This window comes from Ursus maritimus, unplaced genomic scaffold, assembly GCF_017311325.1.
Source record: "Ursus maritimus isolate PB19 unplaced genomic scaffold, ASM1731132v1 scaffold_2, whole genome shotgun sequence".
NCBI lineage: Eukaryota > Metazoa > Chordata > Mammalia > Carnivora > Ursidae > Ursus > Ursus maritimus.
The window spans coordinates 35473892-35486887 of record NW_024424452.1 but is presented as its reverse complement, the minus strand read 5'-3'; the positions used below and the strand labels follow the sequence as shown (position 1 = coordinate 35486887).

Below are 12996 nucleotides of genomic sequence, written 5' to 3'. Positions count from 1 at the left end.
TGCCCCCATTAGAAACCCACAGGCCTTCCTGGGATCAGAGGCACAGGCCAATCTTCGGAGGAGCACAAAAACATTTCCCCCATTCCCACAGCAGAGAAGCAGTCAGCACAGCCAGCAGAACCCAGATTGGCAACCCTGGGGCCCTTTCCAACTCGTCTGCGCAGCGGTCAGAGAACCCGCTTGCAGGGGCCGACTGGGGTGGATTTCATGTGTATGTTTTAATTGCTCCAGGCTCACGGAGATGTTGAGTGATTCTGCTAGTCCTGCAGTTGCTGGTGGGTACACACAGCCTGCCCGGCTGGCACCGCCTTTGTTACTGCTTGGGAGCACTCAGCCATTCTGGGCTTCCCCCCTCCCCCCACTCCCAGAAGCAGCAGGCTCTGGGCCTTCCGCCCTCCCTCCCTGAAGCCACTTGTACCTGCTCCAAAGCCTGGAGGGTGACAAGTGCTTCCCAGACAATAAGAGACTCCCAGGAGAACAGACATCCTCAGAGGCTCCTGCTACACCCTTGTTTTGTGCACTGAATTCAGACTCGGTTTCAGGGCCCTAACTGCTGGGTATGCATTACAGCAGACTGGCTTTTGGGCCGATTATTGGCAAAAAGGAACCTGCCTGCCCATCCTTCATTTCAGGAGGTCAGTCATCCCCCCAACATGCACTTTCCCTTTAGTACTCTGGGAGGAAACTGAGGCCCAGGGTAGAGGACCCATCTTGGGCAGGGTCACCCCACCCTGGGTCTCCTGGGTGTGTTTCAGGCAATGACATCAAACTCCTTGGGCTCCAATGCTGTGGGACCTTGGGCAAGTTATTTAACCTCTCAGACAATGGTACTGTCCAGGTCTGGGTTGTCCAGAGGATGTATGGAAATTATATGCATAAAGCACCTAGCACTTTGCCTGGTACCTTCTCAACACCTGACCCATTATTATCATTATTCCATCCTTTTCATTCTCCCCTCCCTCCACTCCAGCCACCCCACCCTGATTCAGGGCCCTGAGGCCCGTCAAACGCCCAGGCACAGGCTTGGTCACTGGCTTCTCCTCAGGGACCCTTCCTAGCCGCCTAGTTGACGCTCTTCCCCTGCTTTTGTCCTCGACTTCACACTCGGACACACTGGGCGGTCTACTGATTCACCTGCTGGCCTCTCTCGCCCTGAAACGGAAGCCTTCTGAGGGCAGCGTTCCTGCGAGCACTCGCTCGAGTGCGTGAAGGAGTCCTATCCAGGGAGCCTGGCCCCGGGGCCGACATTGTCCTGGGGACAGCCAGCCCAACCCGGGGCTGGAGGAGCAGCGCGCTCGGGGAGGGGTGGTGGGCCGCCAGTCGCGGCTGGCAGTGGGACGCGGGCTCCAGGGGCGGCGCCGGGGACAAAGGGTGGCCCTCCTGTGCGGGGGCGCGGGCACTTCTCCCCGAGGGCGGCTCCGGCGAGCGCCCGCGAGGTCACGTCCCGGCGCGCCGGAAGGAGGCCCGCGCGGGGCGGGGGCGGGGCGTCAGCGGGCAGACCACGCCCCAGGCGCGGGGCCGCGGCGGGGCGGGGCCACGGGCCGGGCCGCTCGCACTTCCGCTCGCCTGGGCCGGCTCATTCATATTCATGTAGCGGGTGACGGTGGGCCCTCTCAAGCGGGCGGGCCTCCGCCCTCGCTGCGGATCCTCCCCGGCGGAGGCTCCGGCCCCAGTGGGGCGCCCCCGGCTTCCGCCTCCGGGAGGGAGTTTCCACTTGGTCACAACTCAAAAATGTGTCGCTCCCGCTCCTCCGCCCCCTCGTCTCTGCCCTGGGCGGGGGGTCTCCTCCCTCGGAAGGCAAAGGGGCGGGCCCAGGGGAGGGGCGGCTCCTCCTTCCTGGGGCAGGGCCATTGGGATGCGTCTGACCCTTCCCTTTCTCCCTTCCTCCAATTTAGAGCTTGTAACAATACTAATTTTTAAAACAAAATAATAGTTCTACTTTATTGAGCGTCTGTTCTGTGCCAGGCACTGTGCCTTTTATATGAACTACCTCTTTCAAACTTCTCAACAGTCCAACTGAATTAAGTACAACATTCATCACGCCCCAGAAGCTCGGAGAAGTTCAGTGACTTACCCACTATCACACTGCTGGCGTTGAGCTTTTTCGAAAAGGTTGGTACCGATGGGTTGGGGGAGGGGTCAGGAGCTGGACCCCCCCACCGCCTTTTAGGAAATGGGCTTACCTAAGGCCCTCCTGGCTGGCTGGGGTTGGCTGAGGGGTGTATCTGAATGCCCCATTTGAGGGAGAAGCTACTATGGGGGGAAACCAAAGCATGAAGGTAGGACAGGGTACACAATTTGCCCGACCCAATGCAAAATGAAAATGGTTGGCCCTGTGTTCCAAAATGATTAAGAATTTCAAGAATTTGATGGCAGAACATTCAGCCAAGCATAGGCCCTGCCTAAGTACCAGGCTTGTGCGACTGCCCCGGTGAATGTCCACGAAGCCGCCTGATGAAGGGGCTCAGGGGCTTTTCTAACACCTGAGAAGCCTGAGGAGACATCCCCACCTCCAATGTCACCTCACCCACCTCCACCCCCAGCCCAGGAGCCTCACCTCCATGCTGGCATCCAGGGCTCATCCTCCAGAGCTCCAAAAGCTGAGCATTTCAGGTTCTCGAGAACTGGATTCCTGGGGGTCGGGTGAGTCCCGTGGGGAGAGTGTGTCCTGAACCTGAATGACCCAGCTGGCCCTTGGGTCTGTGCCTCCTGGATATTCTCAGCCCGGGCCACGTGGACAGGTAGGCTGGCTTATACTTGCCAGACCCAGCACAGGACTCAGTTCTGACTTGAAGCCCTCTTTTCTCGCTGGAGCAGGGTGTGAGGAGCAGCCACGGCTGCTTCCCAGAATAAACACCCCACCCATAGTCAGCCCCAGCCCTGCAGGCACAGCAAGCCAGCGCCAACGGGAGAGAGCTCACCAGGCCCCAGCTCAAGGTTAATAAGTCACCCTGATCTCACTCCCTCCATCACTCCATCCTTGTTCCTGGGCCCCCACAGTGCGTTGCAGGCTTCATTGATAACAATAGCTACTATTTATTGCATTCTTTTTCCCCATCAGGCATCATCATCATCATCGGAGACCCTCCTGTGCCCTCTGCACTGAGGCTCACACAACCCCATAATAGGCATGAGGATCACCATTTCACATATAGGGATACTAAGGCACAGAAAGATCCCATGGCTTGGCTAAGGTCACGGGCTGGAGTTTGGGGTTTGCTGCCATTCATCTGTCCTGGTTCCTGTTGTCTCTCCTACATGTACAATATAGGTCATAGGGCTCACTTCTTTATGCTGTCTTGTATTAGTTACTTTCAGCTCCTTGAATAGATTAAGGCTCAGGAAAGACAGGAACTGTGTTTATACCGCTGAGTTTCTCTGGACCCAGCATTTTGTGTTAATTGACGAGTCATTTACTAAGCATCTATATTGTGCAGGATACCCTCCTTGCAGTGTGCATGTGTGTGAATGAGGGAGTTGCGTCCCCTCTGGGTAATGATAGTTCCCCCACCAGACTGAGAGATCTTGAAGGCACGGATGGGGTTGCCAATCCCAGTGCACACAGTAGGCCCTCAATAAATGTTGATGAATAAACACACAATAAGAGCTTAATAAGCATGTGTTGAATGAATGGGAACCTAGGAGATGTTTAATAAATGTTTATTGTTGAACGTTTAGGAGACCAGATTCAGCCTCCCAAATTTACCTATCAGCAATTACCTTAGCTCAGGCTACTATTACAAAATACCACAGATTGGGTAGCTTAACACGCATTACTTCTCACAGTTTTGGAGGCTGAAGTCCAAGTTCAAAGTGCTGGTGGATTCAGTTTCTGGTGAGGACTCGCTTCCTTGCTTGTAGATGGCCGCCTTCTTCCCATGTCATCAAATGGCCAGGGGGCAGGGGAACCTCTGATCTCTCTTCCTCTTCTTATAAGGGCACTGATCCCATCATGGAGACCCCACTCTCATGACCTCATTTAAACCTAATTACCTACCAAAGACCCCATATACAAATAGTATCACATTGGAGAGAGGCGATTAGGGCTTCAACATATGAATTTGGGGGGACACATTCATAACAGAAATATTTATGAAGCATTTACTAGGTGACAGGCCCTGTGACAAAGCAGATACTGCCCTTGTGTCCTGTTCTTTGGGGAACTTGGCAACTTACAGTCTAGTAGGGGAGACCGTCCATAATACAAGGGAGGGGAGCAGGTACCAAAGTTTGGGTGCTCAGAGTAAGGATTCTTAGAGGGAGGAAACCCAGGGTAATGGTAGGGAGGAGGACATCCCTCCTTACCCACCTTTCACCAGGAAGGAGGAAGCCAAGCTTGGCCTGACTGCTATAGCAGGTGCTGCCTCCAAGAAAACCACAACCCAAAAACCCCCTTCAAACCCTGGAGCTCACAGATGTCCTATACCCCAAACCATAATTTATCTGATCCCCCAGGGAGATAGTTGGGTATAACACAAGCTTTGGAATCAGATCAATTGAGACTGCAATCTGGATTGTGCCTCCCACTAGCTTCTAAGACCTTGGCCAAGTTACTTTGCCTCAGTTTCCTTCTCTGTAAAATGGGAATAATAATAGGACTCGCCCTCAGGGTTATTGTGACTATCATAAAAGTAAAGCATCTGGGGGTGCCTGGCTGGCTCAGTCAGTGGAGTATGTGACTCTTGATCTCCAGGTGGTGAGTTCAAGCCCCATATTGGGCATAGAGCCTACCTAAAAAAAAAATAAAAGTATCCAGTATAGAGAAAGAACTGGTCTGGCTGAGAATTGGGGGTTTCTGGTTGGGTCAACTCCACCAAGACTATATAGTTCTTCACTCTTGCTGGATTTGCAAAAGCCAAATTTAGGGGCTTATCTGCAGGTAAGGGGACTCCATCTGAGTCCTGGAACTGTGGACACCAGGTAGTGATGGCTAGTATGTGTTAAGAATGTACCTCATTTGGTCGGGGCACCTGGGTGGCATAGCGGTTAAGCGTCTGCCTTCGGCTCAGGGCATGATCCCGGCGATCTGGGATCGAGCCCCACATCAGGCTCTTCCGCTATGAGCCTGCTTCTTCCTCTCCCACTCCCCCTGCTTGTGTTCCCTCTCTCGAGGGCTGTCTCTATCTCTGTCAAATAAATAAATAAAATCTTAAAAAAAAAAAAAAAGAATGTGCCTCATTTGGGGCACCTGGGTAGGTCAGTCCCTTAAGCATCTGACTTCAGCTGAGGTCATGATCTGTCTCTCTCTCTCAAAGAAATAAATAAAATCTTTAAAAAAAGAATCATACTGGGAGCAACCTGCTTGTCCATGAAAACAGTTGTGTGTAGAAAAACAATGAGAAAGTCCCTCCAGCTGTAAAGGTTTCTTATGATCAAGTGCCCCTCATGGCGTGGAGGTCGTTGGATTTCCCTGGTCACTGGATTCAGGTCGGACCGACTGATTTTAAGACCCGTGAGGGCAAGGACAGCTGAGGTTGTTGGCTCTTGTCTCCACTGTTGCACAGTGCCTGGCATCCTGCAGGCACGCTATAAACATTATTAATAGATAAAGAAGTAGCCCCTTGTGCACCTTTTTTTCAATATACCTAGATTCCCCCAGGGCTGGAGCCAGACCTGGCGGGTTTGAACGCCATGCCTCCGGCTGCAGGGCCGCGCTGAGGGCGGAATCGCCCAGATACCTGGCGCCGGGAGGGGGCGCTCTGCGGCCCTCAGTCTCTGCTCCTCCCCAAGCACCCAGCGGAACTGGAGAGTCGGCCCTTAACAGCCCCCTCCTGGAAGGTGCTAGGTCCCAACGCTGGCCTGCCCCCAGGCCCATCTGCCGGCTAATGTTTAACTCGGTCTCATTCCACATTATCCACAGGAGGGAAATCGGGGTGGGGTGGGGGCGGAAGAGGTCACCTCCAAATCACTACTTTCCCGGCCTACAAGCCTTTCATGTATCACCCAACAGTTCATGAGCACCTACTCTGTGTCTATTCATGTAAGTCATGAGTACCTGTTATGTGTCCATTCATGCAACCATCGTAAGCACCAACTGTGTATCTATTTGCCCAAAAGAGAGTAAGCATCTCCTGTGTGTCCATGTAACAACTTCAGAGCAGGAAATCTGTGCCCATTTATCCAACAGTCATGAGCACCCACTGTAATTATTCACTTAACTGGTAATGAGCATCTATCCTGTGTCCATCGTGCAACATGTCTTGAGCACCTACTATGTGCCAAGACCTGTGTCAGGAGCTGAGGATGCCGCGTGATCAAGACCCACCGGCCTCTCTGGGGACAGCGGCATCAAATACACACCCGAAAGTGAAATGACACCCGGAGTCAGATGCCTCACCTGCAAGAGGATGTTTTCCTCTCCTGGACTTCTCAAGGCCAAATTGAAGGGGGGGGGGGCTGGCCAATAGGAGGAGGTCTGCTTTTGAACCAAGATTTGCCACCCGACAGCAGAGCACCGAGAAGATAACGGAGCAGGGGCTCCAGATTGGCCCAAACAAGACACACTCAAGAACACAAGCCTGGGTTCAACATCAGGAGGGAAAAGACAGCTTAGGCGGGTGCGGGGCTTTCACACTCGCCGGCATCCACTCTTTCCACCTCCTAACCGCGAGCGCCGCGCCCCGCGAGACCAAGGACCTCCGCAGCGCTCAGGCTGGGAACGCAGGTTGTCCCAACTGCTGGGGCCAAGACTGGGGCCGAGCGGAAGCCCGGACTGCTCCCGGCCGGACCTCGTCCTAATTCCACTATGTGGGAAACTGAGGCCGAGGGCAAGACGGGGACTAACCCGGCCGGCGTGGAACGGGAGGGAGGGTCTGATCCCGGCCTCGAACCCAGGCTTGCGCCTCCCCAATCCGGAGCCGGGGCCTCTGCCCGCCGGGCGCTGCCCGCGCGTTCCTGGAACTGGGCTGGGCGGAGAAATCAGGGCCTGCGGAGAGGCATTCCTGCCGCCCTCCCCGCCGCCCGGGGCCGCGGGGGGCCTGGCCAAGGTGACCCCGCGGGAGGGAGGCGAGGGGCCCCCGCCCCCTCGGCCGCAGCGACCTCCTCCATCTTCCCGGTCTTCGGGGCTTTTCCTCTGGGCCCGCACGCCCTCCCTCCGGTCATCCGCGCGCCCGCCCCCTCCCCGGGCTTCCCCAAGGGCGGGACATCCCTCCCCCCCCCCCGCCCCCGCCACCCCCAGGCCACCTCCGGGCTGTGTCCCAGCGCTGCCCTCGGGCCGGGGGCGGGGCCGCGGCGGGGGGGTGGTACCCGAGGATGGGGCCGAGGGGGACGCGCGCCGCTCCGCCGCGGCCGGGCGCCCCCTCCCTCCCGGTGCCCGCTCCCGGGGCCTCGCCTCCCTCTCTCCCTCCCCTCCCCCGGCCCAACGCCGGCTCCCGGCCGCCCCCTCCCCCCGACGCGCACGCCCCGCCTGGCAGCTGGCGCCCCGGGCCTGGGGCCGCCGCGGCGAGAGGGGTTTGCTGGGAGGGCGGGCGCGAGGGAACCAGCGGGGGAGGAAGGAGGGAGCAAGGCCGCCCCCCCGCGCCCCTCCTCCTCCCCCTCCTCCGAGGCTGGCCGGGCCCTCCTCCCGCCGAATCCCTCCTCCCTCCTCCCTCCCTCTCTAAGACATCCCCGCACGGCCCGGCCGCCGCGGCCACCTTCCCTGCCGGAGCTGCAGATGTGGCGGAGCGGCCGGGCGCCGGGCGGCCGTGCCAGGGGAGCCCGCGCCGCGTAAGCCTCGCGCCCCGGCCCCCGCCCGCCCCGGCCCCTCCCCCGCTCGCTCCCCAGCAGCCCCCAGACCGCCGGAGCCCGCAGCCGGGAGCCCGACCGCCCCCGCCGCCGAGGTAGGAAGCCCCGGGGCGTCGCGCCGCGGGGACGGGACTGGGCGGGCGGGGGAGCTGGGCTGTCGCGCGGGGGCTGCGGGGGGCTGCGGGACCGGAGAGTCGCCTCCTCCTCCCGCGTCCGCGCCTCGCCCCGGGCCATTGTGAGCCCTCGCCGGGGCCCCTGCGCTCGCTCCCTCGCTCGCTTGGCTCGCGCGCTCCCTCCCTCGCCGGCTCCCCGGCCCCGTCCCTCCGTCTCTCCGTCTTTCTCCTCCCTCCTTCCCTCCCTTCGTCCGGAGGCAGGGCGAGCCACGGCCGGGTCCAGGGCGGGAGCAAACTTCGGCGGGGAAGTTGGGCGGCCGCGGTGGGGGCGCACTGCGGTGTGAGAGGGGGCCCCCGGAGCCTGGGCACGAAGTTGTCTGGGGCAGCCGGGCAGCCGCCCCTTAACACGGCTGCGCCGGGGGCTGTTCCTAGGACGGGGTTTGAAAGGTGTCTCCTCCCTTGTCCCGGAAAGTCTCCCCACTGCTGCCCCTGGCTAGCCAGGGCCTTTTCTGGGCCGGGGGAGGGAGGCGTCCGTGGGGGTCAGGACAGGAGGTGCTGCCGCGCGGGGACTGGGAGCTGGAGTTCTGTCTGGCACTTGTTCGGCCACTGCTGTCTGGGTGGAAGCAGAACAGCCTGGCAAAGTGAAGAGGGCAGGGGTATCCGACGGCCTGGAGGAGGGTCTGGAGGGAGTGGGGGAGGGGTGAGGCAGGTGCATCCCGAGGGAGGGAGATGCCGGCACCCTGCTTCCCCGCAGGCCCCCTGGAATGGGGCTGGAATCCAGGCTGGCACCTGGAGGCCTTGGCACACTGCCCTGGCCAGTTGGATACTCAGGCCACAGCAGGGCAGCATGCTGCCTGTCCGCCTGTCCAGGAGGGCCCGCCTGGCCTGGCCACCCGGGGCAGTGATGGTTGCTGGGATCCTGGCCCTGCCCTGGGGCCTGGGAAGCGGGAAGGGATCCTGGGAGGAGCCCTGGGCCCCCAGCCATCACAGCCCGGGATCTTGGCTCTGAAGGGAACGCTTGACACTGAGGGGGCAGCCAGGCCAGCCGGGGACCTGGCCAAGGCCTGGGCTCTCGTGGCTCTTGGTCTAGGCCAGGGACAGGGCCCGAGCTGTGGTCTTTAGACACAGCCTTCCTAAGGGTCTCACGTCCTGGAGGTAAGGTGGGGCTTAGCTGAAGCTAGAGAACAGCAGGAGACACTCTGCTCCCCCAGGGCCTTCCTCAGCTCCCAAGCTCAGGGAAGGGGAAACTGACCCCTTCCATCTGCCCACCCACCCAGTCCCCTCCAAGCCCCACTACTGGTGCCACAGTGCCACAGCTGTTCAGCCCAGCCCACATATCCCTCCCCGTGACCTCAGAGCCTTCCCCCTCTGCTCCTCCTTCTCCCCTCTGGGCCTGGGCTGGGCCTCCCAGCTGGCCCCAGCCCACCCTGGGGGAGGGGCTGCACCTGGGGAGTCCTTCCCAGGACACCCCTCCCCAAGCTCCAGCCCAGGCCATTTTACAGCCCACCCCCAGCTCTGCTTGGCCCTGTCTGCAACCAGCCAGGCAGGAGGCAGTGCCAGGGGGCTGGGGCACAGTTTATGGGGGTTGAGGACCCCTTGGAAGCAGCCCTGTTTTCCTTAGCTCCTTACCCTCCCCCTCCTTTCCGGAGCTGCCATTAGCGCTGACCCTCTGACCCCCAGAGCCTGCCCGCCCTTCCCTGTCTGTGACCTTTGACCTTTGGTGTTAAATCCCTCCAGCTGGGGCTCTTCGGCCCCTGAGTGACCCTGGCCCAGGTCCCCTGGGGGGCCTCTCCCTGCTCCTGGCTCTCTACACAGGGACACCTGCCAGTCCCTCCCTCACTGATGGGGAGGGGGTGCCCCAGGAAGCCAGACAGTGAGTCACCCCACTTCCAGGCACCACTGCTTTTAGAGTCAGTGGCTTTGGGGGATTCGCGAGAGCCAGGCCACAGCCTTGAGGGTGAGTGGGAAAAGCCCCTGGCCTAGGCATCTGATATCCTGGATTTGAGTTTGGGCCAGGCCACCAACTCCCAGGGGCCCTTGGGCCGGCTCCCCCACCCCCTTCTGGGTCTCAGTTTCCTCATCTGTAAAACCAAGAGGTCAGGCAAGGTGAGCTTCCTGAGCTGGAGTCCATGAGAAGACTTGGTGGGGGGTACTGAGAAGTGGGGTCAGGCCAACCAAAGCCAACTCTCAATTATCCGTGGGCGGAGTCAGTATGAATAACTGGATGCCACAGACATCCAAAAACCTCCTTTCAAACAATCGTGTGAACCGCGTCCCCCCAAAGCTTTTGTTGTTTCTAAAAAGCCAGCTGCAAATGGGTAGCCACAGCAATGTCTTCTGCCTGGGCTCCCCTCGCTGGGGGTGCCAGTGGAGGGCACACTGGCTTGCAGGAAGACAGAGCTCTGCCAGGGCCCCTCCCTGGGGCCCCTCTGGGACCCGTACCCCTCTCAGCCCCACCTTGCAGCCCCTACGCTTCCGTCTCCCCTCCTTCCCTGGCCTGGCCTTGGCCCCAGGCGGTTGGAGTGTCTTCTGCCACCTAATCCTCCCGGGGTCTGAACTGTGGTATAGAAGGAAGAATGTGTTTTCCTGACGACATTTTCCCATGTGCATTTTCATCTACCCTGACTTGCCTGGAATCCAAATTTCCCACTTGGGCGAGGGGGTGGGGACGGGTGCTGGGCAGAGTTTGGGGCAATCCCAGGATGAGGGAGGGTGGCGACAGCTGTGGCTGGGGGACCAGATGTTGGGGCCAGGGCCTTGGAGCTCTTTGGGAGGCGTTTGGGGTGGGGCCCTGGTGCTGGGAGGCATGCTGGGGTTTGGTGGGGGAGCTGGCTGCTCCTGGCTCTCGCCTCCCACACCGGATGTCTCCCCAGGTTGTGTACCAGGGGAGGCTGTGGAGGCCCCTCACCCAGGCAGGGAGTTCAGCTTGCAGTGGAGAGGCCCTGAGCTGGATGGAGTAGGGGGATAGCCTTTTCTGAGGCTGCAGAGAAGCCTCCCTCTGTTCAGGGTTTTTACTGTCAATTTTCTATTTCACACAGATGATGGAGGCCAGAGGGTCACTGGTGGAAGGTGCCGGGTGGTCCCCCCTTCACCCAGAGGTGGGGAGAGTCCCCGGCTGGTGAGGAGGCAGCTTAGGGCCAGCCAGAAAAATGCAGCTCTCACTAGCCTGCGTTGGTTCTCTTGTAAAACGGCCATAGAGGTGGGCGGCCCAGACATGTGTGGGGGCGTCACCTCTCTGAGATGGGATACCTGGTCTTTCCCCAGCCTGCCACCACCCCGCAGCTTTTGGAAAGCTCTGGGGACACATCTGCTCCAGTGGCTTCGAAGGGGGCTACCTCAGCAGCACCCTGGTGAATTCGGATTCAGGTGCGGCTCGGGGCAGGGACTCAGCATTTTCCACCTCTGGTGGGACCTCTGGTGCTCTGCTGACCAGCCAGGGTTGAAGCTTTGATGCTGGGACACGAAAGGATGTGCTGCTGGGGGTCCTGTCAGGAGCACAGCCTGGAGGAGACAGGGCCCTCCTTTCAGACCAGGAAACCCCTGCTGCTCTCCAGCTGATAACAGTACCAGCGGAGGGCCCTGGGGGCAGGGATGGGGGTGCTGTCATGGGCGGGGCAACTCCCTGAAAAAATCAGCGCCTTCCAGTGGCCCTGGGGACTTGGCAGGTGTTGGTATCTATCACCTGAAATGCCACATCAGCCCTGTGAGGAAGATCACTGATGGCTGTTTGACAAATGAAGAAACAAGTTTACGGTGGAACGGGGCCAGTGGGCATCTGGGCCCGAGCTGCTGGGTCTGCTGTGGCTGGTGTGGGGGCGGATACCTGGTGGTCAGTTTCCCAGCCTGGGGTGAGAAGGGATCCTGCCCTTGAGGGGAAGCTGAGCTGGCCCCAGCAGCCCCCTCTCCCTGGCACTGGTCCTCTGGCCTAAGCTGCAGACTGCTTCAGGGGGAGGTGAGGCCTGGTGCAGGACTACGGGGGTCACTGGCCCTTCTACCCATTCCAGCTCTGGTGCTAGGAGACCCTCTCAGGGGAGCTCTGAGGGCCTCTATGCAGCTGGTCCCCAGGGAGCCCCAGAGCCTGACCTGCCATCCTGGCTAGGATGCTTCTCTCCGAGCTCCCTCAGGCTGGGCAGGGTAGAAGCCTTGGCTCTGGGCAGCTTGAGGGGCGGGAGCTCTGGCCTTCCTCTCCTCCTCCCCCTCCCCATGGCATGGACGGTTCTGGTTAACTGGTGGTCAGGCTGGGAGGAGCCTGGGGGGCACGGAGATGTGAAGTGATTCCAGCATTGGGTGTGGGGGGGTACTTTCCATCTGCTCCAGATGCCCCTGGTGGGGGATGGGCAGAGGAACTGAGAATCTTCCAATGCCATGACTGGGGGTCGGGGGAGAGGCTGGGGCTTCCTCAGGCCCTTTGTCTTCAATGCCTGAGAAGCCAGGTAGTACCCGCCGCAGGGAGGGCCCCTCAATGCAGCGTGCGACATGTGTGTGCACACGTACTCCTGCCTTGGCAGATGGCTGCCTGGGGAGGGGACTGACCCAGCCCCTGGCCCCCTCCTCCAGTCATGGCCAAGGGCGGGTGGGAGGCTCCAGAGGCCCCAGGAGACTGCTGAGCTGCCTGAGTCAGCCCTGGGAAAACAATCCTGCCCAGCTGACGGAGGGTCTTGTCTCCTTTGCACAAATGCACTCACAGGCTAGTGCCCCACTGGGACCCTGGGAGTCAGAAGGCTGCCGGGCAGCAGGGGGGATACTGGGGGGGAAACTGAAGCTCAGAGATTTGAAGGTTTGACCTGGGGTCACTTGGAGTCAGGGAGGGACAGAGGGGGACCAGAGCCTAAGACTGTCCCTGGCCTCTGAAATGTCAGTTCAACCTGGGAATCCCCTCAGCTCTTCTCCTGTTCCCCCCACCCCCATCCACTGTGCGGGCACGGGGGTATGACATGGGGGCAGCTGCGTCCGGAGGAAGCCTCTCTCCCTCCCTTCTCCCCATCGTCCATCTGGGTCTGGCTGGCAAGTCCCAGCCTGCCTGAGCCATTTCTCCCCTGGGCCACTCCCTCCTGCATCCAGAACCCCCAACCCCCATCCCCACACTTTCAGGCTGACTGCCCCTGAGCTGTGATGTCCCCCTCCCCCCCCAGGCTGTGGGGCCCTGCATTGTCCTGCCTGT

At 60.0% G+C, this 12996-nt stretch overlaps 1 protein-coding gene across 1 annotated transcript in view; it reads left to right on the top strand.

Moving 5' to 3' along the window:
* The first annotated feature begins 7782 nt into the window (after positions 1-7782).
* Positions 7783-12996, top strand: part of GLIS2 (GLIS family zinc finger 2) — an 18881-nt gene continuing 13667 nt past the window's right edge. The window contains exon 1 of the mRNA XM_040635401.1: positions 7783-7817. The gene's annotated coding sequence lies outside the window, so the exon portion shown is untranslated. The remainder of the gene's footprint in view (positions 7818-12996) is intronic.